Raw genomic sequence first — 26259 nt, 5'->3', positions numbered from 1 at the left:
AGGGCCTTTTGTGCTTGCAGGCAGAGCTCTTCCCTTGTCCCCATCCTGGCTTCTTTTTAGGCTTCAGCTCAGCTGTCACCTCTGAAAGATCTTCATGACCACCACCTGGCTCTCCCATCCCACTCATCACTCTAACAGAGCTCTTTATTTCTTCCTCATATTTATCCGATCCAAATATTCACCTCTCTTTGTTTTGTGTTTATTGTCTATCTCCTCCCCCAAATCTGTTTTGTGAGATGGGGACTTGCTTCCTCTTGTTCTCTGCAGGTCCCAGTGCTTTGATCATTGTCCACTAGGTAGTAAGTGCTCAGTAAAAACTGTAGGTGGATGAATGGAGTCTCATCTTCTGACCTATATGTCAAAGTGGTGGAACCATATCGCATCTAAGTGATGTGAAACCATCAGCATGGAATTTATATATATATTATATATATATTTATATATATTTTTTTAAGTAAGTAGACAATTTCCTGAAAGAGAGGAGGTTTTCAAGAAAAGTGTCATTTAGAGACTTTTCTCGGTGTCTTGGTACACTGACTCGTTTTGACCATGAGGTTGGAACCAGTCTTTTCTGAGCCCTCCCATGATCCTGGGAAGTGATGGGGGGCCTTCCGGATTTTCTTCCCAGTCTTGATTTCTCCCCTAATTGCCCAGGGGCTCTGTAGACCTTCACCCCGCAGAGTAGCAATGCTACCTGCTTTCCAGTGTCACCTTCATCCCCCCCCCTTATAGTGACGACATCACTGGGCGCCCACCTTTTGTCCTCAACCTCCCCAGCCAAGACTTTCTGCTCCTTTGATTCCCCTCCTTGGCACTCATCACAGATCACACCTGCTTTTCCCCCTCCCCAGAGCCAGCTGCTTCTATTAGACTGGCTCCTGCTGGGCTTGCCAGGCCATGTGAAGGAGCCAGTGAGGGCTGAGAGAGGCTGGGTGGGGCTGCCTCAGCAGTTCAGCTCATGTTGGGGTGATGAGTCAACTGGCTAGGGTCACTGTGTCTTTGTGCCCAAGCTGGAGCCAGGGACAGAGTATTTCTGGAAGGCCTGGCCTGGCTCCCCATCTCACACTATTTATTTACTCAGTGAGGCCATTATAAACAATGAGTATCTCAGACACGGTCACCATCCTGGGTGGCCAACTCCCATCCCGGGGTCGTATCTCTGGGAAAGAATTTGAAGACCTCTAGCTATCCAGAGAACAAGAAGCATAAATATTCAACTCATTCATACTTCCAAAACCAGTTGCTTAGCGCCTTTGGACCGAGCCCAGTGGTGGGTGCCGGGGACATAGATACAATAATAGCTAATACTTGTTTAGTGCTTCCCTTGTGCCAGGGACTGTTCTAGATACTTCATGTGTGTGACATCACTTAATGGGTTATAGCTCTCTGAAACAGATTCTATTATTATCTCCTTTTCTGCAGAAGGAAATAAGCTCAAAGCACACATAGAGTTCACCAGGGTTACACAGCCAGGGAGTGATGAGGTCTGAACTTGGAACCAGAGCCCGCACCCCAGACCCCCACGCCGCCCTGACCCTCTATCTCCGTCTCCAGGATGGAGAAGACACAGCGTCGGCCATCCAGGGGGTACGGAGCATCAGAAGCAAACAGAGAAGGTAGGTGGGCGGGTGTGGTTCCCCACACAGGGTACCAGTAGTGATGCCTACTGGCTCTTTCTGTAGACACGGGGCCCTGTTTTAATTGCTTTACACGCATCACAGAATCTGAGGCGAAGGAAGTGGCATTAGCTCCATTTTAGAGATGAGATAGAGAGGTCCAGCAGCTTGGGGACAAGTAAGGTCTCTGGGACAGTAAATGGCAGAGCTGGGACTGGAACCCACAGAGTCTCACTCCAGGGCCCATGCTCTTATCCTGGCGCCCGCCTGCCAGGCCTCAGGCAGCCAAGAGGGTGCTGAACCCCATCGGGGTCACCAAAAACACCCTGTGTTTGGATCCAGAGGACCTGGCTCAGAGCCCCTGCACTGCTACTTTTGCTAAATGAAACCCTTGGGGCGTCTCCATTTCCTTGCCTGTAGAATGAGGGTCATGAGGTCGGCTCCACCTGCCTCCCAGGGCCATGGGGAGGATTAATGAAGATAACGTCCGGGGACGTGCGCTCTCAAGTGAGAACTGCTGACTTCAGAAACATTCAGTTCTATGGGCACTGGTCCGTGCTGGGCCTGGGAGAGCAGGGGACAAGCCACTGGCCCCCTCCTTGATCCTGCACACGGCCCAAGAAAAATGAAGAGGTGTTTATTTATTTATTTATTTATTTATTTATTTTTATTTATGATAGTCACAGAGAGAGAGAGAGAGAGGCAGAGACACAGGCAGAGGGAGAAGCAGGCTCCATGCACCGGGAGCCTGATGTGGGATTCGATCCCGGGTCTCCAGGATCGCGCCCTGGGCCAAAGGCAGGCGCCAAACCGCTGCGCCACCCAGGGATCCCCAAGAGGTGTTTATTTTAATTGCAAAACAAATGACTATAATGAGGTGTCTTGTTTGGCGATACAGGTGATTAGACGACTAAGTCTGTTACTTTTTGTTTGTTTGTTTCTGAGAGGCCTGTATTCAAAGGCCCCTGGGCCAACACTTGGATTCGGCTTCCCTCCAGACCTTGGGCAGGGTGCTCCACATGCTCAACGCCCCAGGCCTTCCCATAGCCCTGTGAGGTGAGCCGGACATTACACCCATTTCATAGGCCGAGAAACTGAGAGGTGAAACAATGGGGCTAATGAATGGAGGAGCTGGTCCCGAGGGAAGTCTGGCTGACTCGGGTCCTGGCGTCTTTGCCACAGCTCCACAGGTCCTGGTGCAGAGCTGGCATGTGGGGGCTGCCCTCTTCCTTCCTCCCAAAGCTCTACCTTTGTCTGAGTGTCCCCCTCCCTCGACCTCGGTGCTTTTACATCCCCCACCCACCCCTCTGACTTAGGGATCCACCTGCACACAGTACTTCTGTTGGACTGAGGGCTGATTCTGTGTCCCTTCCACATGCCCACCCATCAGTCTGCTGCTTCTGTATATGAGCTTGAGGTCAACATCTTGGCTTTGTTCAAGGCGCAAAGTGAGGACACATTCTCCATCCCCGGACCTCACCCTAGGTGAAACCATCCCTCCGAGGGCCAGGGTGGGTTGAGGGAGATGTTGTTGCCTTGATTCCCCTCCATGTTTACCCCAGACTTGCTTCTGGCTCTTCACTGAATTTATTTTTGCTTAAATGATGCAGTGGTTGGAGATAGTAAAAAAAAAAAAAACTACCTTCATAAAACCAGCAGGCAGATTGAGTGAGGTTGTAAAGGGGACAGCAGTCACCCTGCATGGGCTGATGGGCTCTGTCATGGTGCTCCCAGACAACAGGTGGCTGGTGACTCTACTGGTGTGTTGACACGTTCTTGAGAGGACTCCCACTGTCAGGCTATGACCCCTGAGACAGAGGGGCAGGACTGGGCTGCATGGTGGGGGCTCGAGGATGAAGGATATGTGTTTTCTATTTGCCTTGATCTCATGGGGTGACCTAGAGCAACTGCATGAGTGCATGCATAGGTTGGTGGGTGCACTGCATACCTATGGAACTGAGGTAGCCACCAGGGGTAGAGTCCCTGTTCCCCTACTTACTAGCTGTGGGGCCTTGGGACAATTGCCTAACTTCTCTGTGCCTCCATTTTCTCATCCATAAAGCTGAGGTAACAGCTAGATGCATCTTATAAGGTCAGTGGGAGGAGTTAATTATGCAATACATGGAAAAGCATTTTAAGCGGTGTCTGGCACAGAATAAACAGTCCACAAATGGTAGCTGACCCTAAAATACAAGCTCAAAACTATCTTCTCCATTTATGTTTGCTTTCCCCCTCAAAATATGTAATACCCAAAAGTCATAAAATGGAGAACCTTTCAAACTGTATGTTGACAAGAGTGAGGTGTATTCTGGGTTCTACCATTCACTACCGTGTGATCCTTGGCAAGTGACTTAGTCTTCTGAGCTTCAGTTTTCTTATCTATAAAATGGACATAAAGCTAAAAAACCTACTACTAGTAGTGAGGATTAAATGAATAATGTACATAAAGCAAATAGTATTTATTAGTCTTCTTTATACTCTGCTTTTCTTCCCCTGTACAAGTCCTTTTTGGTTTTTTGGTGGTTTTTTGTTTTGTTTTGTTTTATTTTGTTTTACAAGTCCTTTTTGAAGGGCTGTGAGATATCTTCTCCAAACCAGTTTTCCTTTCCTCCTGGGTACATAGGAAGACTACATTTCCCAACATCCTTTGCAGTCCAGGGCCCCATGTGACCAAGTTCTGGCCAGTGGAATGTGAGCATATGTGTGGAAACAAATGCTGTTTCCAGGCCTGACCCCTAAAGTTTCTTGTAAGATCTTTTATGCTCATTTCCTCCTCCATCTGCCAGCTGAATGTCAGGGTTCATGGTGACTTTGGAAGCCACATTTTGGAAGTGGAGGAGGCCCTGCCAGCAGAGCCCTGCTCTTCACCCCTACTCCTTATCAGCCTGCTTGGACTGTGACATGTTGCATTAAGCCATTGAGATTGAGGGGTTGTCACTGCAGGGAGCAGTTAGTCTATCCTGACATACACAGAATCTTCTAGAACCTCTATGTAGTGTAACTCCCTGCACACATTCATGTAAGATCTTGCACATATTTGAGAGACTTCCTGGGGCCCTGACCCCTTAAGCTCATCCACATGGCCCAACGTCAGGACCTCGACTGCCTTAAAAAATAAGATCCAGCACAATGTGGGGCGAGACAGTCCTGGGAACGCCATCCTGGCTTCAGGACCTCCCTGCAGCAGGCCACACCTTACTTAAGGGATTTGAGTGACCGCCGAGACTCTGAGGGAGAAGGTCTCCTAAGAAGGCATCGCATCCAACAGATCTGATGGATCAGGTCACAGGCTCGGGCAGTAGTAGCCTCTCCCAGCTGAGTTCCTGGGACTTTGCTCAGGGCTCCCCATGCATGCGGTCCTGCCCTCCTCCTGCCCTGGGGGAGATCAGCGCTTTCCATCCTGCCTCCCCTGTTAATTTGAGTGCCCCCTGGAGGCGGGGGGCTGTGTGGCCTTTTCACAGTCTGCTGCAGGGTTTGTTTTGCACAAAGCTGTTGATTCCAGGGGTCAAGGACCGTCTTCATGGTGTTCTAGAAAAGTAAATATTCTTAGCTTAGGTGGAGGTTATATTAATTAAAAATAACATACTGTTATTCATATACTGATTGTCTGTTCTGTTCCAGGCCCATCTGTTATTTCATTAAGTCCTTCCCCGTAATCCTATCAGGTGAGTTTTAAATAGCCCATGTTCCAGGTGAGGAACTGGAGGTGTGGAGATGCTGGGCCCAGGGTTCAGAGCTGCAGGAGGTGGTTTAGAGACTCCACTGGGGTCAATCCAATGGGAATGACAGCAAACTTTTCCTAAGCCCCTAATGTGTGCTAGGGGCCATGTGCTTTTGAAGCGTTATTGCACTTAGTTTTGATAATTTCCTTATGGAGTGGGGACTACTGTTATTTCCATTTACAGGTGAGAACCCCTAGCTCAGTGAGGCTAAGGTTGCATGGTTGAAAGAGGGGGTGCTTGGAAATTCAAATTCAAGTCACCCTTTAGAGCTTGTGCTGTCACTCACTTAGCACCTAGCGCCTCCTTCTACTCCTTTGAAGTACAAGAGGGACCAGGTAGTCTTCCGGGGCCTGTGACTTTGGGGTGGGGAGCCACCCTGTGGTCAGACTGATGGCCTGCTTGAGTCAACACCTACTGTGTGCAAATCCTGAGCCCTGCAGTGATACAAGGGAGGCCCTGACTGTCCCAAGACATTGATATCCTGGTACAGAAGAGAGCCATGTACCTACACTTGCTGCCTGAATAAGTCAGTGCAGTGGAAAAGTGGACACTGCAAACCTCAGAGGAGAAAGGCCACCCAGATAAAGGCAGGAATGGCTTTACCAAGGAAGTGAGATTGAGATGAGCTTTGTTTACCTGCATTTAAATCCCAGGTAGCCAAGTGATTTTCGGGAAGTAAGTTAGCCAACTGGCCTGAACCTCAGTTTTGCCATTTATAAAATGCAAATAATAAAGATACCTATCTTACAGGATTATGAATACTAAATAATCATATTTATAGTTCTTAGAATATAGGAACCTCTATACTATGTACTTATTTACTCTTCATTATCAAGGACTAGTAGAGTTTCAGTAGATGAAGAAGGGAGATGTAATGCAGCAAGTGAATGGCATGAGCAAAGCTTGAGAGTTAAGAAAGCAAAAGTGTTTTTAAAGAATAGCAAGTAGCTCCATCTGATTGGTTGATATGGGGGCAATAGGAGATGAGGTGGGGGATCCCTGGGTGGCTCAGCAGTTTGGCACCTGCCTTCAGCCCAGGGCATGATCTTGGAGTCCCGGGATCAAGTTCCGGAATCGAGTCCCACATCAGGCTCCTTGGATGGAGCCTGCTTCGCCCTCTGCCTGTGTCTCTGCCTCTCTCTCACTCTCTCTCTCATGAATAATGAATAAAATCTTAAAAAAAAAAAGGAGATGAGACTAGAAAAAGGATTGGGGCTCAGGTTGATGAGTACATACTTAATAGGCAATGGGGAGCCACTGAATGTTTCTGAACAGGGGAGTTTCATAGCCAGAACTAGGTTTGGCTGCAGAATGTATGGTGGATTGGAATGGGGGTGATGGGAGAAGACCAGTGCAAAACTATTGTCTTGGCCAAGGAAGAGGGTGGTGACAGCTGGCAGGCCAAAGAAAGCATGAATTGGCACGTGTGGTCGAGGGAGGTGTGTTAGACACACCCTTGGCCAAGGGCAGGTGTGGCAGTGGTGCCCATCCAGGTCCAATTGAGTGGCTGGGAACCCACAGCAGGGCTCTCCCTTTGCAGGCCTGGGCTTGGGATGCAGTCCCTCTGGGCATCGCATCATCAGTGCCATCTTTGTGCCAAGAAAGACATAAACGAAAAGTAGATAAATGGGGCACCAGCCTCCTTTAGTCCTGAGAAGCCAGGGCACCTGGTATCCCCAGGGTGCACAAGCTCTTTGATGGCCCCAAAAACAGGTTCCAGAAGACTCATTTGGAAGGGAAAAGGGAGGCAGGCTCCTTTTGGGTTTTCATCTAGATTTTTGAAGAGCAAAGCAGACTGGTGAGAGCTGCCTGTCTGAGGCGTGTTTTATCTTAACCTTTCCATGTAATCCTGAAAGCCCACCTAATCAATTGAAGATCATAAAATATTAGACTTAATGCTGCAAAGTGCTGCTTTTTAATTCACATAACAAGCTCCTAAATAATTCAAATAGCAAACAGACCCTGCAAGTCAATGGTGGGAGGCTGCTTGGATCAGCGGGAGAGTGTCAACACATGCCACATTTCCCGGATCGACTCCATTTCAAGAACCCTATTAAGTTAATTGCCGGTTTCTGACAGCAGAGAGCATGCTGGGAGCACAGCAAGCTTTATTAGCCTCCGTGGCATCTGGAGACATCAGCCATTTTGCCCCTACTTGCAGGCACTGGGAGCAGCATGGAAAAAAAGTAAATCGAATTATGAGACAATAAATGCTTTTTGGCAGCACATGGGCATCAGATCCATTGGTGGATCCCAAAGAGCTCGAGTGTCAGTTGTTGGCCTGTTAAATTCTTTACAGCAACACCGTCCCTATATTGCAGAAGTCTCAGGATGGAGCGGTGACCTCCTTTGGCACCGCGTGGTTGACACGGGTAAATGACAATGCCAGCGAGGGTTCCCCACCTCCTAAAGACACGGCCGGGGAAGCAGAGTCTCTAGAATGGGAGAGTTGGGTGAACGTTTGGAGCACCCCCCCCCCCCCAGGCATCCCAAATATTCAATGTTACATGTTGGCAAGCAGATCTGCCTGGGTTTGGAGCCTCAGGAGGCACCCATGGGGCTCCGGAGTTGGTCAGGGGAGACCTGTGAAGTCGGGGGGCCCGGTCATCTGCCCATCTGGAGGTTCCCAAGAGGGCCCTGTTCCACGGCTGTGTGTCTCCCCTTGGCAGCCCAGGTATCTACTGACCGCGGAGTGGGGCGGTGCATCCCCCCGGCAGCTGGGAGATCTACCGGCAGGTTCCATTCTGCAGAGTGGGGCTCTGATCTCTCCAGGGCCTACCTTTGACGCGTGAGCACACACCGGCAAGGAGAGATTCTGGGACTGCCCCAAGGTCACACACACAGCCAGCCGCTGCCAGCAGATTCTAGGGTGACATTTTGTTCTTTTCCCTGGCATGATGCTGCTTCTCTTTCAGGTGTGATGGTGTGAGGGTGACAGCCTAGGTAAGATCAAGATTAGTATCCTGGTTCAACCATTGCCCGTCAGTATGACCTCAATTTGAGCAAAATGTGTAACTTTACTGTCCGCCGACCATACTGGCAAAATGAGGACAGGAGTGCTTGCCTGATGGGATTCTTCTGGAAAGGACGGAATTAGTGACGGATGTTAACCATGTGGTTAAGGCCTCAAGCTTGGTAGCTAACACTCGGCCTGATTTCCTTCTCATCATCTCTGCATAACTCATATGAACAAGACTCAGATGAGCAAGGTTATTTGCATTTCTAGATGATTCTTTTACAGAGAATCTTCCAGTTTATTGGGTTCACATATCTGAATTTTTTTCATCAAGGTTGCATAAAGGGATGCAAACTACTCTCTCAAATCTCTTCTTACCCCGTCCTCAGATCTAGCCTTGGGGGCTGCAGAAATGATGCTTCTTCCTGCATCTGGTCTCCAAAATGGTACAATTGGAAAGAAATTCCAAGAATAGCTGGCAGGGGTGAGGATGCTGGAGGAAAACCAGCAACAGGTACAAATAGTGCAGGTGACTGGCTGTTTCGATCCTGGTTCTCTAGTCTTTCTATGTCATCAAATTGCTGCACTCTGATGCTAGAAGAGGTCTCAGACATGGAAGCTGGCATCCTCATTTCATGGGTGGGGAAACTGAGGCTCAGAAGGAGGCAGCAACTCACCTGAAGTCATCCAGCTAGTTAGCGGTGAAGCCAGTGACAAGAGCTGGGTCTCCTCCTTCCTGGTTCTGTCTTCTTTCTAGTTTTCGAATAGCTGGGAGTGACTTTTGTGGCATTAGAGCAGATTTCACTCCACCTGGGAAGCATGGACCACTGCCATTGGGCCAGAGTCTTGCTCCCTCCTGCACTTCCAGAAAGAAATGTACAAAAAAAAAAAAAAAGAAAAAAAGAAAAGAAAAGAAAGAAAGAGGATGTGCCTTTGCCCCAAAACCTCTTTCTGAAAATGTCAGTTCATAACTCATCTATAGTAATAACGGCTACGGCTATCATTTCTTTTCTAAAAAATATTTTATTCATTTATTCATGAGAGACACACAGAGAGAGGTAGAGACACAGGCAGAGGGAGAAGCAGGCTCCCTGCGGGAAGCCCGATGTGGGACTTGATCCCAGGACCCCGGGATCATGACCTGAGCTGAAGGTAGACACTCAACCAAGCCTCCCAGGTGCCCCAACAGCTATCACTTCTGAAGGCTGATTTCCAGGCACTTTGTTGACCACAATGCTTTGGGGTTAGGTGTTACTGTGACTCTCATTTTTCTGAGGAGGAAACTGAGGCCCAGAGGTGAAGTAGCTTCACCAAAGTTACACAGCTGGTAGGTCAAAGGTAGGGCTTGAACCAGAGTTCATTCCGACTTAGGCTCTCTTCCTGTGGCAGCCCGCCCCCCGTAAGACTCTGGCTTAAGCTAGGGGGCTCCGGAAAGTGACACAGGGAGAGATGGAACCTGGGGTCCAGCACTAGCCAAATTTGGTAGACACTAGACAGGAGGTGCTGTTGGACCCTCATCCTGCACCATGATGTTCCGTCCCCTTCCTCCCCACCTTGCACCTATGTCTCCTGCCAAGGACAGATTGGTAGCCAGGAACCCAGGGCTCCTCTTTCACACACCCACAAGCCTCTAGTAACTAAGTATACTTATTAGGATTAGGGTCAGCTGTACCTAACATAAAACTCATAGAACAATGGCTTAAATGCATAAAGGTTCTCCCACCCCCCCACCCACCCCCCCCGCCGCCGATGTACAAGAAGTCTGAGTAGGCTGGTGTGGTAGCTTCATGATCATCTGGGGCCTAGGCTCTGACTCTTCCCGTGCTTTGCCATTCCCCACATTTGGCTTCTGTCCTCAGTGTTTCAAAATGCCTGCTGCAGCTCCAGCCATCATGTCCACAATCCACAATTTTCAGAATTCCTTTTATGAGTTTCTCTTGCCTCAGTGGCCAGAACTTAGTCACGTGGCCACATCAGGCTGTAAGAGAGGCTGGGAATCAGATTCTGTAACCAGGCCCATCACTACCTCAAGACTATAGTGCTTGCGAGTGTGGGAGAATGGGTACCGGGGAAGCAGCAGGCCGACTGTGCCCCAGCACGATTCTGTGCCACCTCCCCTGCCTGCCAAAGTGCTGATGAGGGAGGAAGGTGGCATTTTGAATTAGACGAAACACGAGTTATCTTTGGTGAGAATTTTACAACACTCTGAGATAATTGGAAATGCCCTGGGATGCCACAGGCCTAGGGTTGGACCCACTGTGCTTTCTGGGGCTGTTTGTTCTGGGGATGGCAACAATGATGAAATCAACAGTAATTCACGCTGTCAGCCGCTTTCATCCCACATTGTCCCTTTTTCAAAGTATGGATCGGTTTTATTTCTCTGGATTTCTTCTCCTCGTGACATATTGATCCTGTGGGTCCTCTGAGGTTGCTTGGGGGATGTGTTTCTTGCCCTGGAAGATTCTGATGACCAGTGGGCCATAGAAATAAACACAGATGCCACGGAGCCAGCTCTGCAGGTGGCAGGTCACACCAACCTCAGACCTACAGCCAGGGGGATTATGACCCCATTTTACAGATGCAAAGTGAAGACTCAGAGAGGTCCAACAACTCGCCCAAGATCACACAGTGGTGCTACGGGCCGAGTGTCTCTGTCTCCCTTCCCCTGCCCAGATTTCTATGTTGCAGCCCTAATCCCCAACGTGGTGGTGTTTGGAGGTGGGCATTTCAGGGGTAATTAGGCCATGAGGGTGCAGCTCCCATGATGGGATTGGTGCTGTCATAAGTGGGTAAGGGGCGCAGAGCTCTCACTCTGCCCGATGAGGACAGGGTGAGAAGGCAGCCAGCCACAATCCAGGGGAGAACCTTCAGCGGAAACCTTCGCCGGTCACGCTGGCGCCTTGACCTCGGACTTCGGCCTCTAGAGCTGAAAGAAATAGATTGTCTGCTGCTCCAGCGTCCAGGCTGTGGCATCTCTGTGATGGGGCCGAACTAGGACAGCTGGTAAGTGCGAGAGGCCGAGGTGGTGCTTTCCACCGCCCTGGGGGCCCTGATGCTGGGGACATTCCCCACCTTCACCCTCAGTCCCCGGGCAGGCAATGGCTCCTGTGACCAGGGGGATGGGCCTCCCTGAGACCTGTCATCCTTGAGTTCCTTCTTGTCCTCGCCTCCCCCTCCTTCCCCCTCCTTCCTCCTCCTTCTTCCTCTTCCTTCATCCTCCTCCTTCCTCCTCCATCCTCCTCCTTCCTCTTCCATCCTCCTTCTTCCTCCTCCATCCTCCTCCTCCCTCCTCCACCCTCTTCCTCCCTCCTCCATCCTCCTCCATCCTCCTCCCCTCAAGGTGCTCCTGTAGTCTTGGGAAGACCCCTGGCGAAGTCTAGCCCCGTCCCCCAGCCCCCTTGGGGACTGGGGGTGGGGGCAGTGACCCCTCCTTTCTGGGCCCCATGTGGCTCACTCCCTGGGGCCAGCCCCCTTCCCCCTGGAAACCATGGTACTCACCATGTCAGGCCCCACAGCAACCGCTGGCTAGGACCAAGGTGCAGAAATGGGAACAAAACAGAGGCTGTCCTGGTCCCCTGTCAGTGAGTGAAGCCACCAAATCAAGGACCACACCAGAAGCCCTCTTCTCCAGCCCCAAGGGGCGGGGGAGCCGTGCGTGCAGCTGCGGCCCTGCGGCCTCCTGGGCTTCCATATACATAATCTAAATATATGCTTTGCAAATTGAAAAGCGTTCACATATAGAATGTGGCTGTGGGGAGGGAATGCTCTCTTTGAACGTGTCTCTTTAAAGACAGAATTTGCCAAGTGTTTTCCTGCCCTTAAGGAGACACTTGAACGTGGCAGCAGATGTAAAATGGAAATTGAAGTGTCTCTCCCAGGCCGCCATACGTGGATAAAACAGGACCGTCTATTCTAAGCGCTCATTAATAGCAGCTCTCCCAGGGCCCCGGCAGCAGCCAGAGGATTGTACTCATTAAAAAGGTGACGAGGTAGCGTTTTGTGCCTTCTCTGCTTGTCACGGTGTGATCCTGGCGCTCAGATGTCGCCAGCCCACCCCGGATGAGCGTCCCCGGCCTGGTGGCACGGGGGACTGTCTTCTGCAGGGTTCGGCAGCGCCTCCCACTTGTGGAGGGGGCGGGAAGCCCCTGCTGCTTATCGGGTGGGTCCGTGTCTGTTCCGAGGCAGGTCCAGGACCACGGTATCTGGAGACAGGAGCCACAGGAGAAGCTTTAGCTCATCAGCTGATCAAAAATCACTGGCTATGCCCAGCACGGCCCTTTAGACGCTGTGAAGGACCCAGGGGCTCCGGCGTGGTCTGGGGCAGGGGGGCTGGGGAGGGGCTGGGGTCTTCAGAGAGGTCTGGAAGGGACCAGACCCTTGTGATCAAAGGCCCTGGCTGACAGCCACCCCTGGGTGTCGCACAGCCCAGCAGCGGCCACTTGCACAAGGGCCACTGGTTTGTTTTAGAAGAAGGGGGTTCTTGGCTCATTTTTTACCCCTACTTCTTATTTGCTCTTTGTTTCGGGATCCCACAGTCAGGACCACTGTCTGGTCCTCTTCTCCCTCTTGTGAGAGAGGAGTGACATTGGGTTGTGCCCGCAGGTACATGGGCGGGGACTCTGAACAGTCCTGGAAACTGCCTTTCCACCCTAAAACCTCAGGTGGAGGCAGGCATCCTCATGGGCCTTTATACTCCTGCGTCTTCCAGGTCTGCATTCTTACCTGTTGTGTTGTTTCTTTGCTTTATGCTTCCCCTGCCCTTTCTGTGGCCAGCTCAGACATCACCTCCTCTCAAAGGCCTTTCTTAATATGACCGTCTCCTCCTCCCCCTCTGTTCATCGTTAGTTAGCAGTTTGGAATGACCTTGTTCACTTAGTAACTCCCTTGCTTACCTGTGCTGTCAGGGTAGGTCAGGGGCGGGGGTGGAGGCAGGAGCCTTCTTTGTCTTGTCCACTGCTACCCCTTACTCAGCACAGTGCCTGACCTGACAGGTACTTGATTTGCTGAATGGGCCAACAAACAAAGGATGCATGAGGGGTTGTCCAATCCCAAAGCCCGGCTCTTGGTCACTCCATTAAGAGCAACCCTTTGTGGATTTTTTCACTGTGACACTTAGTAGCTTCTGGGCCGTGGCCCCAGTTCTCGGGGGATTCCTTACTGAAGTGCTACAGGGCTGCCCCGTGTCACACAATAAGTCAGGGTCACCACGAGGGCGCAGATCCGAGGAGGTTGAGGTAAGATCATGCCCTCCAGTTCCTACATGGAGTGTTTTTTCTTGTTTGTTTTTACCGCGAGGTATCAATACCGTGTTGAGAAATACATTTATTTTTACTCCTCATTAGCAGGTAGAAAATGATTGTATTACTTATGAAATGCTAACCATAATTTGGGTTTAAATTAAACTACCCTTCAAAATAATGAAGCTCCATATTCATAAAGTGGGTTTGGAGTTGGAGGGGGTGGGGAGATAGGGAGAACATTCTGCAATTTTTTTTTTCTTATGCAGAAGTAAGACACTGGGCTCACCTCTGAGGGGACTTGAGTTGCCCTACAGATGTGCGTCTATTACAGCTTCAAGAGCAGATGAGAAATCCCAGGGAAAGGGAAATTCGGCAGCAAAATCCATTCGACTGAAGGTGAACGACACAGCACATCCCTGGTAGGGCCTGGACACCTTGGACTATGCATTTGGCTCTGGGTTTCTGAGAAGCCAAGGCAACGAGAGAAGTAAAAGCAGTGATGGGATTTGCAGGAAGTCCAAGGCCTCTGGCTTTGGAGGGAAGAAACCAAAAGGAAATAATGGGGTTAACCTTGATTCTTTTTTGGGGAAAAGAATTTCCAATAGCTCCTTAAAAGATCAAAAACTTGTCACTCATGGTTTCCAGGTACCCATCCTGCTGCTGAAATATCCCTCCCCAAATACCTGGACTGCCTAGGGGTGTGTCATGGTGTTCTGATGGCCCAGGGGTACCACTGCTCAAAATCGCCCCCAGCATCTGCCCCAGCATGTGCCCACAATTAGGGCACCCCTTCCTGGGAAAAGCGTATGATTATGCCACTGGGTGATGGAGGGCCCAAGAGCAGGCTGTGATTGGGGTGAGGAAGGGCCTCGGGCTGGGGTGGGGTTGGAGGGTGAGGGTTTGGGTTTGGGGGGATGCTGAAGACAGGTGCACACTGATTTCCCAAGCATGCCCCAGTGGGGCTGGCCAGTGTGGCTGGTTGGTGGGATCATGGCCCAATCATGGCACAACTGAGCCATACTCAGACGTGACCTTGGTCTCTCCTACGCATCAGGTACCCAGAAATGTGACCGGGCCACAGAGTCCTTGGAATCTCTAGATCGCCCTGGCAATAAGATCAAAGTCTTCTCCTTCCTTGGTAGCACTTGGTGGACATGTTTTGTGTTAATCTGCACCTGATAATGACGCTCATCGCAAGTCCCTCCAGTGAGGGAATGAATTGATGATTGAATAAGTGAGTGCCACGACTACCATGGTCCACATCGGGGCCTGCCTTCAGCTGCTGTTCAGGGTCACTTCCACCAGGAAGCCCTCCCTGAGTTCTCATTCCTTCCCTTCCTTATCAAGACCCTCATAGTGCTAGATGTGTGACCAATGTGTAAATGCTTCCCTGGCTGCTAAGAATTGGAAGGTGTTTCTTGTGTTTTCTGGTGGTTCCTCATTCTAGCTGGACAATAAGCACATTTCTTCAACACGCACTCATTCACCTCTTACCACTTTCCCCACGGTGTGCTAGACCCAAGGAATTCAAGAGTAAACTGGACAAACAAGGAGCTTATAGTCTCGTGTTGGGGTTGGCAAACTGCTGCCCATGGACTGGACCCAAGTGCCACCTGTTCTTGTAAATAAAGTTTTATTGGTGCCCAGCCATATCCTTTTGTTCATATGTGGTCTGTGGCTGCTTTTGAGCTACAGTGACAGAATGGAGTTGCTGTAACAGAGACCATATGGCCTGCAGAGCCTAAGATACTTGCTCTCTGGACCTTTCCAGAAAGGGTTGCTGACCCCAGTCTAGTGAGAAAGACCCCTAGAAAAAGATCATTCTGGCATGATGTGTGAGAGACAAGAAAGAACAGGGTAATATGATTGAGCCTGGCAGGCCTGGGGATGCATGGGTTACTGTATAAATAGGGTGGCTAGGAAAGCTGGAGATGTTATGTGAGCTGAGAGATGAAGGGTGAGAAGGCCACATGTGAGTTGCTAGGGAAGAGAGTTCCCGGGCGAGGGAACAGCATGTGCAAAGGCCTTTGATGTGTGGGGGGAATGGACAAGAGCTTGTGTGGCTGGAAATGAAGTGAGCAAGGAGAGAGTAGGACAAGGCCAATGTTGGAGAGGTAGGCAGGGGCCAGATCAGTGATTCCCAAGGGGACGATATTGCCCTTGAGTTGGTTTGGGATATTTGTAGGGGGCGTGCCATAAATTCAGGCACCAAGGATGCAAGACATCAAGCAGTGCATGGAACAATTTGACACAGTAGTGGGCTGTCCTGGGTCCTGCGTGACTTTGGGGTGCCCTCATGGATATTCGTGGAGGTGGAAAGCCGATTTCTAATGTCCTTGCCCTGGACTTAACTCTCCTATTTATATAAACTGAAGATCACTTTAGCACAGAATCAGTTATACATTGAATTGTCTAAGAATGGATCTACCATATAAATTAAGGGAAGATCACACTGTGGTTTTTTGGGAACATTACCAAGTGGTGTCCTCCATGTAAGGAAAATCATGTCACCCACGACAACATCACTTTTGGCGTTCAAGTCTCCCGAACAACACCCCTGCTGTCATGTGTGTTTGTAGCCGTGGCATTTACTGTGACTTTACACACAAAGGCATGTCCTTATGTTGATTAGTGACGTCATGCCAGGGAATCTACCTATTGAAATGCACATTGTTTTATTACAAATTACTTCCTCCTTTCCCACCTTTATATTACAGTTAAGGCATTATGTTAAGACATCAATCAATGTTTTAATGTACAGAAAAACCATACCACCTCTGAATTTTTTCTCAGGCTAGCGGAGAAGCATTACAAAATATTGCCTGATGGAAGCCTCAAGGCTGGATCCCAAAGTTTTGTGTGGATCCTGAATGTGAGTTTGGATTTTGTGCTAAGAAAAATGAGGAGCCATGGCAGGATTGTAGGAAGAGCGATGGGTTCTTTGAGGCAAGGGTGCCGATTGCACGTCCTCTTTTTCTCTTTGATCCTGCAGGCTCTCCCTCCAGCACGTGGCACACCAAGGGTGCCCAGAAGACAATCTGTAAATTAAAGTGCTACCAGCCAAAACAACCTCAGCCTGGTTGCTTAGCAGGCCTCACTCCTCCTTACAAGTGAGAATGCTCTGGCCAAGCGGGGTTAAGTGGCTTGCCCGGCTATGGAATATCTGGTAAGCGGTATCTGGTAAATACGGTGTATATATGTGTTTGGGTTGTGGTGCCTGTCTCCTCTTCCTGCCCCTGGTGGCCCTCCTGGTCTTTTCTGGCTTGTCTGTTTGCTGATCCACCCACTCACCTTGGCCACCTGCCCAGGCCCAGTCCGGCTCCCAGGCCTTCCCCCTCCTGTTACTCTGATGCCACAGGCATCACTGGGTCCCAAGAGCCAGCTTCCCAACCTTTAGACCCCAGGCCAGGATCTAAGAATATCTCCAAGAGTATTCCCCAACACCTGCAACAGATGTGCCCACAAATTACCTGGTCCCAGTGGTGGGGAGCAGGAGAGGAAAGGGCATCGATTTTCTAAAAGCATTACACACTTAATTTGCAAAGTTACATCACACGTGCATGTACAGGTCAGCTCTCTGGGAGCTTCTTTCAAGACCAGAGGCAGGTCAGTGTTTCTGAGCTCATTCTTCCCAGAGAAGACAGCATGAGGGAGGATGTGGAGGATTGTGAGGGTCAGATGCTTTTGAATATACAAGGTCAGATGGGGAGAGATGGATATTTGCAGGGCCCCCTCGCTCCAGAGATGTCATCCCACACCTTTCAAAGACCAAGTGTGCGTTTGCAGCACCCCCATCTCACAGGTGCGGAAACGATATTATGCGTCCTTTTCCGCCTTTACAAGCCATGCACGGGCCAAACGTGAGCTTGAACTCAGGTCTCTAGACTCTCACCGTGTCTTGAGACATGTGAATATGAGGTATAGAGCACATCATATGTGTATAGCATGTAGATGCACATATGCATCGAGGTATACTTTTTTTCAAGATTACTTATTTATTTATTCATGAGAGACACACGGTGAGAGGTAGAGACACAGGCAGAGGGAGAAGCAGGCTCCCTGTGGGGAGCCCCATGTGGGACTCGATCCCAGGACCCCGGAATCACAACCTGAGCCAAAGGCAGATGCTCAACCACTGAGCCACCCAGGTGTCCCAAGGAATACATTTTTTTTTAAATTATTGGATAGATCTGGGTTCCTTATTTGATAAGAGTCACAAAAAGCTATGGAACCCATGTGGGATCACAGCCAGGAATGAATAGAGAGCTGTCCACAGAGCAAGTTTAACAGGAAGTGGTGAAAAAGAATAAAGGTTGAGTTCACTCTTCCATCCATAAAGTCCAGCTCAGTCAACTGGCAAAATAATTGTCTTGGATTTTTGTTGTTAATGGAAGGCTTTTTTGAATATTAATGTAAGGGTAGTTTCAATTGCAGAAGAGACCATCCAGAAGTATTTGGTTTCTAAAATTAGTGTTAGATACATTACAGTTCTTCCTTATGCTTTCAAATTCTACTTATCAATTATATTACCCTATTTATTCTCCTAGTAATGTTTTTCATTGTGGCATAAATATATGGTTATATATGGATATATTAGGATATATATATATGTATCTCCCCAGAGAATGGGGATGATCAGAACGCAGGATAACACATTAGCGATAGATAATAGAGTCTAAATAAACATAATCAGCTTTCCTCTCTGTCTTCAGATCAAAGCTTAATATATATATAATAAAATTTACTGTTTTACTCATTTTTTGAAGTTTAACTTGATCATTTATTTGTGCAAGAAAGCTAGTTTTGATGAAGGAAAATTCAATCCTTTCCTTGTAACCATGAAGAAGCTCAAAAATCTGGAAGGCTTCATGAATTCGCACGTCATCCTTACGCAGGGACCATGCCCATCATCTCTATCATTCCAGTTTTAGTGTACGTGCTGCCAAAGCGAGCACTTTTTTAAACATTTTTCACTGTACAGTCCAATGACATTAAGTACGTTCACACTGTTGGGCCTATCTACTTTTTAAAAAACAGCACAAGAAATCTTTTCTAAAAATTCTAGCGAAGGACAAGTGGATCAAAGCCTCCCTGGAGAAAAAGGAGCCCCACGCGCCACCATGTCCACTTGGAAGCGTGTGTGCTTATCTGATAAGATGAGTATGTGGGCCAGGTGTTAGGGGCGCTGAGACTTCACCGCTTGCTACCGCAGAGATATCTCCAATCCAGGCTGCCTGCTCCTCCCTCTATTTTTCCAAGCAATGTTTCCCCAACCAGATTTACATTTTCAAAAACCCTTCAGATAATCACAGGCCCAAGAAACTTCCACTCCTCTGAGGTTTAATTAGGAGAAACTGTCTTTCCAGTACTTCCATGAGCCCTGCTCTAAATTTCTCAGCGGAAAGAGAAGGTTCGCAGCGGATGAGTGGGCGCCAGCAGGACCTGTGAACAGCCGCCCCCTCTGTCCCCCACTCTCCCTTGCAGTGGAGATAAAGCCATGTTGCAGGTCCCTGAAATCACATCGTGAGTGTGCCCTGTATCATTAGGACCCAGAGAATGGGGATGATCGGAACGCAGGATAACACATTAGCGATAGATAATAGAGTCTAAATAAACATAATCAGCTTTCCTCTATGTCTTCAGACCAAAGCTTATCTATAAATACCCTAATGACGCCCAACCAGCCAATTACTCGTTTCTTGGAAGAGCCCCTTATTAATGGCGTTGCAGTGAGGGAAAAACATTAATTATTGGACACAGTGGGATCTTTTACGTTTCTGTCTGGTCCGGACAGCACCAATTAATGCAACAATTATTATCAACGACCGTGGCAGCATACTGAGTGCAGCCACCCCGGGCTGGCTCGATGGGGTGGGAAGAGCGCGCACACTGGGGGAACATCACCCACGCTCTTTTCATGGGGCCTGCTTCTTCGTCCCGGTGGAAGCTGCTGGAACAAAGCAGAGGGTGGCTGGAGTGTGTTGGTTTTTCTTTTTAAGCCGCGAGATAGTGTTCCTGGAGTGCCAAGTGGGGGAGAGTGGGAGGAGGAGTCAGGCGCCGGTCTGTTGTGTCAGGTTGCTAAGTGAAACCAGGCCGAAGATTGGAACGGAGAAGCCACCTTCAGAGCGTGGAGCCCCTGGCTTGGCTCCTGCCCACTCCTCCAGGCTCTTCTCTCTCACTGGTTATAATGCAGCCCCACTGCTTCTCCTTCAGATCCCCCAAGTCAGCTGTGCTCCCTCCTCCTGCCCCAGGACATTTGCACAAGCTATTCCTCATACTGGAAAGATCTTCCCCTGCCCTTTGCAAAGCTGGCTCCTTTCTGGATGCAATACAAAGGTTCCCTTTGCAGAAAGGGCTTTCTTGAGCCTGAATCCAAAATATACCCTGTCCTTAATATTAATCACTTCTTGTTTCTATTTCTTTTTTTTTTTTTTTGCATGGCGTCCATCACAAATCATGAGATATTTAACAGATATACCTTCTTATTTTATTTGTGCCTGTCTCCCTTACAATATTGCAAGCTCCATGAGGGCAGGGACTTTGTCTTTTTTTCTCCAGCATCTCTATCCAAGAGTTTTGCATTTAGGAGGTGTTCAATAGATATTTGGTGAGTGGATAAATAAAACCATGCACTGTGTGGAAAGTGATTATATCTGAGAGGATCTGTGGCAGGTACCACACACACTAAACCAGCTATTATCTTGCAAAAATTCCCTTGGAAAACAAAACCCCAAACTGTGCTGTTCAGAGCAGTAACATCTCCTGCAGACTCTATGTCAGCTCTGCTTCTGCACTTTAAGGTGTTGGACATGCTTAAAGGGCCTTTGACGGGCCGTGCTGTAAAATATTGGGTTCTATGCTTACTCACATCATGGCCCTTTATTTGAGCTGGCTAAAGATGATCCCGCTCTGCCCACGGTACAAAACTGTTGCAGGAATGCTTTTATTTTTCTCTCCTCGGTGACAAGGAGAGGATCTCTTCTGGGAGGCATTAATTAGAGAGCTCTTTGGAAAATTGGTCCAGTGAAGGATGGAAGAGCTCCCCAGAGCCTTGGTCAGAGCTCTGAGAAGTGGGCATGCCCTTGTGGCCCTTCTGGAAAAAGATCTCCAGGCTATTTGCACTAGAAGTTTCCCTTTGGAGTGTTAAAGCAGTTCGTATGTGTTATTCAAAATCAGAGCCACATTCAAGAAGCTTAGCCGACTTTCCTGAACCTCAGCAATCCGCAGCCACTAACCACATCCAGCCCCGTGCACCCCTTACCGAGATGACCTTCTTCCGAGGTGTCCTAAACCAAAGTGGAACCATGGACGCTCAGAGGCAGTCCTGGGGTGTCCTCAGCCTAGGACTGCTATACAGATGTGGCCACGGCAAGCATTACCATCTCATTTCTTCCAAATAACCATCTCCAGGGAAATACTTAGAAATGACAGGGACACTCGAGGCATCTGTCAGGGCTGGTTTTGCTTTCATCTCCCTGAGAATGGCAATGACCTCAACTCACAATGATCTCACACGCTCTGCACGCCTCTAACACATTTGGTCTCGACCCTGCCATTGGGCTCAAGTGCGGACTGCCCAGCTCCTAGTCTGTTTGGGGACAGACAGGTTGGGAGCTGCTGGAGGGCAGCGTGTGCGACATCTCCACACCCTGCTCAGCTCCGAGCTTGCGGGTGTCCCCTTGGCCGTGTTCCATAGCTTATTTCAATGCTACGTTCTATGGACATTCTCATCTCTTCATCTGCCCCGGGAGGCCAGCCTGGGACCCCTGGAGAGCGGGAACCAGAAACTATGCATCTTTCTCTCTCTGGTACCTGGTGCAGGGCTCTAGCCCCAAAATGACTTTCAGACTTCAGAATGAGCGAATGTGTGGGCGCTCAAATGAAGCTGCCATGAGGGCATTTCAAAGGCCCTTCCTTCCCCTTCCCTCCTGCCCTCCCCTGCCCAGAAGGAGCATTTGGGGTTTCTGTGTGCTTCTGGATGCCCAGCATGAAAATAAAAATGAAACATCATAGTGAGGCATTTCCAAACAACGCGTCTGGCAGATCTGAGTTCAAATTCCAGTCCTGCCACCAACCAGCAGGGGGTACTAGACATGTTCTGGAATCTTCTGGTACCTTAGTTTCCTTGTAGTAGGATACAAATTATGGTCATAGTCTCATCATGCCAGTAGGGTTTTTGACATCTGACTGACGTTTCAGTAGAGTGTTTAGCGTGGTGTTTGGGACAAAATAAGTCTCCAATAAATGTTAGCTGCTGTGGATTACTACTGCAATCAGTGAAGAGCTTTAGAACACAGGAGTGAGGTCTCCAAGGATGGTCAATTGACAGCTTTATACTGAGTGCCCACTGGGAGCTAAGCATTGTCCTGGGCCCCAAGGATGCAACGGTGACAAAGGCTGGTTCCGTCCCAGAGAATCCAGTGCACATTAACCAGATACACTTTCCTGCTGGCTGGAATCTCACTTCTTCTGGAGACCCCGACCCATGTCCTGCAAGGGGACACCTAATGCGGACATGAGGTGTTTGATTACCAAAGAAATGACAATGACCATGGAGTTTGGGCGGCTTCTGACGGGGCCATCGTTGGTGTTTGGGGGTGTATTTCACCACTGACTGTAGTCCCTGGATTATGCTGGACAATCATTAACCATCTTTAAATCAACCAGTGCCTGCAGCCATGTAGAAATGCCCATGGCAGGAGGCTCTAGGTCATAAATCATGGGCTTTAATGCTGATGGCCTACTGTTAGGACACTAAATCGGGATTCATATTTGGAACTACTGTTTGTTTTCTCGGTTTGTGGTATCTCATTATGTTTGGCATTTCTTTACCGAGAGATCATGACAAGGTCCTCTGATTACTACCCACTGCTCAGGAGGATGACTGTCTATTTCTCTGGGATCCCCCTGTAACCCCCCTGAGTGAAATTGTATGTACCACACATCATTGCTATCTTAACCGATCACCCCAAATACACTTTCTATATTTGGAGGAAATCAATGCAGGCATTTCATGCGATGTGGAAACAAACAGGCACAAAGGGATCTTATTTACGTAGGTCTGACGTGTAGAGCCTCTGGATGGTGCCACTTGATGTCCTTGCACTCTCAATCATCCCCCCTTCCTTCCTCCTTTCCCCATTTCCACACCCCACTCTCCCTCAAAGACATAGGGATCCTTGATTTCCTGGAAAGTCAAAGGAAACAGTAGTCATTTAAGAAGCATCAAATCCTTTGCCCAAAAGCACCGTGTCTCTTCCAGTGGTTTCCATTATTGTCCAAGGCAAATGACATTTCTCTTGAATTGAGAGTCCAGGTCATTTCCCATACAACAGCATAATTTCCACACCAGTGCTCAACTGTTGAAGGTGCAGTTGGTGCTTCCAGGCCATCATGGAAAGACAGATGGAAGGCAATGTTCTTCCAGTTTTCTGGGGGCTTTTCCTGACACATAATGGTTCAGGAGTAAAACTCCTCATAGTTTGCTTAATGTGCTTTCCTTTCCCATCGCATCACCCTGCCTTCCTGCTTGCATCTCATGACATTTTGTGCAAGTTCAGTGTCGTCCTCGGCACAGTACCTATCCATGAACCTCGCATAATTGGGGTCCCTCACATAATTTGTGTACCTTATATAATTGCTCTAACCACCTGCCTTATTTAATTGGAAACCAGGAACCTTTGAGCTATCTAATGACATCATATGACTTTTATTAATTTCTGCCTATTTGCTTAGTTGCCAATTTCTAAACTTGTCCTAAATCCTGACGAGGGAGGGAGATGCTGAGTAGGCAGCTACCAACAGAGTTTGTTCAAGCAATAAATGAAATATTAAACGAAAAGAAATGAAATCAGTAATAAAAGAAACCCACGAAAATATTAGGCCACGGTACCGAAGACCTTCTCTACTGAGTCCCAACCACACTTTCCTCTACTGTGAAGATGAGAAAGTCTCCTGGGCTCCATTCGGAGCTGTGGGTAGCGTGTTGGTGGAACCAGCAGGCAGCAGGTAGGGGGACACCCTGGTGTAGCCAGTGGCTAAGAAAACAGGCCCTGAGACCGACTGCTGGCTAGCCACACGATCTGGGGTGAGTCATCTAGGTTTGCGGGGCGTCTGTTTATTCATCTATATAAAAGGAGCCAAAATTAGCCCCCGTATCATAGGGTGGTGCTGGGTTTAAATGAGATAATTCGTGTGACGCACTTAGCACAGTGCCCGGCTCATCGAGAATGCTCTATAACGGAAGGATGAGTTCTTTCTTTCTTTCTTTCTTTCTTTCTTTCTTTCTTTCTTTCTTTCTTTCTTTCTTTCTTTCTTCTTTCTTCTTTTTTTTAAATAATTGGAGCAACTTAAAGATGGCCTGGGCTTCCTTGGGAATGGCAGAGTGAGTCTCCTGCCACTAGAAATCTTGTAAAGAAGGCAGCTGGCCTCTCAGTTTCTGGTGTAATAATCACCTGGGGACAGTGTTAAAGTTCGATCCCGATTTGAATTCTTCGTGAGAGAAGCCTGAGATTCTTCATTTCTAAGGAGTTCCAGGTAATGGTGATGTTGCTAATGACCACACTTGAGTAGTGGGGAGCTAGCTGGTTCCTTGGAGAGCTGCTGCAGAAGGCACACGATAATCCAGGGGGAGCGAGGAGCTAGACCCCTGCTGTCCTAGGGTGGTCTCCACTGGCCACGTGCATCGAGCATTTGAAATGTGGCTTAGTCCAAATTCAGGTGCACTATGGGTATAAAATACACAAAAACTCAGTATACAAGAAAAGAATGTAAAATATCTCAGTATTTCTTATATTGATTACATGCTGAGGTGATAATATTTTGGATATATTAGGTATATATATATCTAATAATTAATCTCACCTGTTTCCTTTTACTTCTTGTTCTAGATGGATATTAGACTACTTAAGGATTTTATGTATTTATTTGAGAGAGGGAAAGTGTGAGAAAGAGACGCGAGTTGGGGGGAGGGAGAGGGAGAAGCGGACTCCCCGCTGAGCAGGGAGCCCGATGCGGGGCTCAATTGCAGGACCCCAGGATCATAACCTGAGCTGAAGTCAGATGCTTAACTGACTGAGCCACCCTGGATATTAGACGATTTCAAATGATGTATGTGGCTGCCCTCATATTCCTATTGGGTAGCGCAGAGCTACTTCATCGCTCAGGTCCCTTTGGAACGAGAGCACCCAGGAGACTGGTTTCTCACTAGGACTCTAAGCTGATGTGCACCCGTGTCCTTGTGTGTGTGTGTTGTGTGCATCGCCTGGGAAACACGTGTGGCCTGTTTCCTCCCGGTGCCGGAGGCAGTGAGCTGGGAGTCCCAGAGCTCCAGGGGTCTCCAGCCTCCTGTCTGCCTGGGTTGGGGCAGAAGATGAGGAAGGAGCTTATGTGTTCTTTCCCTCTCATTCTCTCAGAACTAGCAGGACACAGAAAGCTGGGCCACTACAGGGATAAACAGTCTCTACCCTGAAAATATGATTTCTTGGAACTGCCGCTCTGGAGGGAAGCAAGCTTCTACTTCAGCCCAGAACTCCTCGCTGGATTGACACATCACCACCCAAAGTAAAAGTGGCTGCGGGGGGCTGGGAGGAGGGTTGGGAGAGATGTTTCCTTTGGGAGCTGGGTGTTTAGGGACCCAGGTGGCAGAGGCCCTGGCAAAGCCCTTGAGGCAGCACCGTCTCCTGGAAGGTAGGTCATCTAGTGGATCTGGCTCAAATTCACATGAGGGTCTAGGGAACTGAGCCCTGTCTCTCTGCAAATGACAGGGCCACCAGAGCCGGGGGTTGACCCGTCGCAGGCAGCGGCTAATTCAGATCCTGTGATTGAAGACTTCGAACATCATCTCCGATCTCGCCTACCCATGCCCAGCCTCCTCTCTTAAAAAATAAATATATATTTTTTGTCATGCATGGTTTTCGCACGTTTCAAAGTGAAACCGGAATCTGAGAACAGCTTGCTAATGTCATCGCCAGCTTTTCCACCTTTCCATGTTTGTCCATAATGACAGCTGGATACGAGGTTCTGACTTAGGCGTAAAACCTCGTGTGGCTTAGAAAAGCGGTTTCATTGCATAAGACCCAGCAGAGCAAAGTCAGCATCTTGAATCCAGTCCCTACCCCTTTCCAGCTGGAGACCTCCCACAAGGGATGCAAGGGATGCCTTGGGGTCCTGATCCGGAAGATAGATAGTGATGATGACAACACCTGCCTCCCACTCCAGCCAAGCTGCTGGGGGGATTATGGACTTCATATGGTGAAAAGCTGAGAGTGGTACCTAGTGGTTGGTAAGACTGAACACGTGTGACTGTTATTCTGAGCTAATGAGGGCTCCCTGCATGGCAGCCTCTTTTTTCAGCTGGCAGATTACTTAGAAAAACCCCCAAATTGCACACCTGGTTGAGTAAGAGTCAAGTCCTGGGTGGCGATGATGTAACATACCTATTTTCGGCAGATGTGGTCATTCAGGGAGTGACCCATCTTCCTGTACTCCATCGGAGTCGTTGCAATGGGTTTCATCAACCAGCAGGCTTGGGAATGAGCCACGGGGTTAGAAAGAGCCTTTTCTGCCACTCCGGGCTGCTTTCACCCCCGTGGAGCTCAAGTCAGGGCTGAGAGGGCACGAAGGGATGCTTCCATGGTGACCTCCACCCTTGTTCATAATGATGGCAGCAGAGACGGGCAGAGGAGCAGAGCACACATGCCTCCTTGATTCTCCAGGGGATGTTT

At 48.9% G+C, this 26259-nt stretch overlaps 1 long non-coding RNA gene and 1 other non-coding gene across 11 annotated transcripts in view; one reads left to right on the top strand and one right to left on the bottom strand.

The window, feature by feature from the left end:
* Nucleotides 1-25439, top strand: part of LOC144301047 (uncharacterized) — a 39397-nt gene extending 13958 nt beyond the window's left edge. For 5 of the 10 annotated variants that reach the window (XR_013367786.1, XR_013367785.1, XR_013367778.1 and 2 more), the window contains exons 2-5: nt 1423-1616; nt 5238-5281; nt 16527-16700; nt 24949-25439. This is a non-coding gene — a long non-coding RNA (uncharacterized LOC144301047). Of the gene's footprint in view, nt 1-1422; nt 1617-2563; nt 2673-5237; nt 5282-13800; nt 13954-14588; nt 14769-16526; nt 16701-24948 lie in introns of all 10 variants that reach the window. The other 5 variants (XR_013367783.1, XR_013367780.1, XR_013367781.1 and 2 more) reach the window with 5 other exon arrangements.
* Nucleotides 18385-18489, bottom strand: LOC144301517 (U6 spliceosomal RNA). Its single transcript, XR_013368328.1, has one exon. It is a non-coding gene; the product is annotated as a U6 spliceosomal RNA (small nuclear RNA).
* Nucleotides 25440-26259: the final 820 nt, after the last annotated feature.

Source organism: Canis aureus, chromosome 29, assembly GCF_053574225.1.
Source record: "Canis aureus isolate CA01 chromosome 29, VMU_Caureus_v.1.0, whole genome shotgun sequence".
In the NCBI taxonomy this organism is placed as follows: Eukaryota; Metazoa; Chordata; class Mammalia; order Carnivora; family Canidae; genus Canis; species Canis aureus.
Note: the sequence above shows the minus strand (reverse complement) of the source record. Positions and strands in the feature narration are given on the sequence as shown.